The following is a 2866-nucleotide window of genomic DNA, read 5'->3' on the forward strand; positions in this document are numbered from 1 at the left end:
GACTTCAGTCTAAGACTGTCTTTGAAAACTTGCACGAGGAAGAGATCTAGATCCTACCCACTTTGTTCCTCATCACTGACACCTGACTGTGAGCCATTCCCTTATATAAGCCCCTAGACTCTTCATCGGCGGGGGATGGGGGACACAGTCCTTGAGGCATGACCCTACTGTGTTCCCCTCTCTGCTGGCTTGAGAATAAAAGCCACCTTTGTATCTCCTTCAAACTCTGTCTCTGTATTTTTTATTTGGCTTCACTGGGCGGAGAAAGCCAAGATTTTGGCCAGCAACAATTCTAGTTCTTGGCCATTGCCAATCGAGCTGCCCTGAAAACAAGGTGCATGGGTCACTGTGAATTCTGATTTTCTCTGGGTCTGAGCCCGGACAAGGGATTGCTGGGCCACATGATTTCTGGGTGTTTAGTTGAAAAAGAACCTCCTTGCTGGTTTTGATAGTTCCTGCACCCATTTACACCCCCACTGAGTGTGTAGGAGAATTCCCTTTTGCCTCCATCCTCTCAGCCTGTATTCTCTGTAGATTTTTAGACAGTGGCCACTCTGACCTGTGGGAGGGGATTTTTCATGGGAGTTGTGATTTGCGTGGATTTAATACATAGTGGCATGCTGCAGTCCATGGGATTGCAAAGAGTAGGACACAACTGAGCAACTGAACTGAGTACATAGTGAGCTGGACGAACTTTCCAGGTGCTTTTCGATACTGTACAGAGTGACTACAGTTTATCTCTTGACATTGTTTTCTTGAAAGGTGGCCCTGTTTTGAATTCCTGTCTGATGATCTACCCTGGGACATGACTGGAAGGGAGGGGTCATTTACAGTCCCACAGGCCTTGTGAATATGAAGAGCCCAACAGCACTAGGTTTAACATTGTGTTTCTGGAAGACGGTTCTAAGGAAACAGCATTTGCTTCCTGCCCCACTCTGGTCCTCAGTCATTGAGTCTCATGGAAAACTCTGTTCATTGATTGTCAGCTAGAGTGGAATGTGCCAAGGCTTGAGCCTCATTTCTCCTTCGCCCTTGCCCAGGGTGCCCAGGACACATCCCAGTTTGTGGACACCGCTCTGCAGAGGGTGCTGTCATCTGTAGGTGGAGTGACCCTAAGGACGGAGGCTGGAGGTAGGAACCCCAGCCTAGGGGACATAGAGTGGCCAGGGGACCTTGCAAACCTGTTCCAGCCTGGAGGCTCCACCAATTCTTGGGTGATGTAGGCTTGGTTTCTCTGCAGGAAGTTCCACCTGCATCTGGAGATTGGGTGCTCATGCAGAGGGAAGGAGGCACCCCAGGTCCATTGTGGGGTCACATTTCCTGGCACATGCTCCCAGCTCCATCTGCACTGAGGCCCTCCAGTCATGGGACCAAAACCAGCTCAGGCTTCAGGGATGTGACACCATCCAGGTCACCATGTCCTGAGGGCAGTAGAGTCAGCCTTTCTGATTCCTTTTTTATACTTTTATTCCCTAATTTGAATTGGCGGATGTAGTTGAAAGACAAGGTTGTGGGTGTTTTTTATTTTTATTTGGATCGACAGCAATTTGATTCACTTATACATAGATGTGTATATCTTTTCTTCCAGGTTCTTTTCCGATATAGGATGTTACAGTGTTGAATAGGATTCCTGTTTACACAGTGGTTCCTGGGGGATTGTTGTTGTTGTTGTTTTTAATAATATAAGCCTCCCTGTGTTAGATTGAATCAGTTCATTACTCCCTGTCCCACAGTTTTTTTTTTTTTTTTTTTTTTCTTTCTGGGGTCCATTGACTGTTTTCTGAGTCTGTGAGACTGTTCCTCTTTGGTAAAGAAGTTCATCTGTATCCACTTTTAGATCCCAGCTACAAGTGATATCTTACACTAATACCGCTCCCTGTCTCCCTCACCTCACTTGCTATGATATCTCTGCTTTATTCCCTGAGGCCTCCCATGGCATTCTTTCCTGCTTGTTATGGCTGAGTGACGGTTCATCATCTATGTACCCCATCGTCTTTATTCCTTATGGACGTCTTTGTTTGCAAATATTTTTTCCCATTCTGAGGACTGTCTTTCTCTTTCATTTAGGGTTCCTTTGCTGTGCAAACACTTTTAAGGTTAATCAGTCCTGTTTTCTTAGTTTTGGTTCATTTTTCATTATTCTGGGCACACTTGGTGGAATTGATGTTGCAGCATGTCCCCCCTATATTGTCCTCAAAATTTCATAGTATCCATCTGACATTTAGATCTTTATCTTCTTTGAAGTTTATATTTGTGTATGGTTTGAGGGATATTCTAATTTCATTCTCGTTTTCATTATTGATGCACATCCATGCTCTCCTCCATAGTGGCTTTCTCCTATTTTCATTTTAGCAATGGAGGTGGATGGTTCCCTTTTCTTCATGGCATCTGGCAGATTTAACCTTTGTAGAGTGCTTGACAATCACCATTCTGATTGGTGTGAGGTGATACCGAACACCCTTTCCTAATATTTAGCAATTTTGACATCTTTTCATGAGATGTTTTTAAAGTGTGAGTTAAAGGTACCTGTTAAAATTGGCTTTGTGACAGTCTACCCAGTTATGAATTCTTTTTGATGATCACCCCTAGGAGACTCCAGGAGATCAGTTATTATTTACTTAGAAATGCGTGGACTTTATGAATATTAAACGCCTATCAACACAGCTTTCTGTTCATGGGCGGGACTGTGGCCCTCCCTGTTGTTTTACCTGAGACCAAACTATGGTGGAGGTAATGAAGACAAGGGCGATCTCCTTCAAAAGGTGCCAGTGCCCCCGACACTGCAGGAGGCCACGACTGACCCGTGCCTCATCTGGAGGCCCCTGGGCACTCACGAGCAAGTCTGGGTCAGTCTCTTTTGGGGTCA

The sequence above is a fragment of the Bos indicus x Bos taurus genome, unplaced genomic scaffold, assembly GCF_003369695.1.
Source record: "Bos indicus x Bos taurus breed Angus x Brahman F1 hybrid unplaced genomic scaffold, Bos_hybrid_MaternalHap_v2.0 tig00002747_arrow_arrow_obj, whole genome shotgun sequence".
Classification (NCBI taxonomy): domain Eukaryota; kingdom Metazoa; phylum Chordata; class Mammalia; order Artiodactyla; family Bovidae; genus Bos; species Bos indicus x Bos taurus.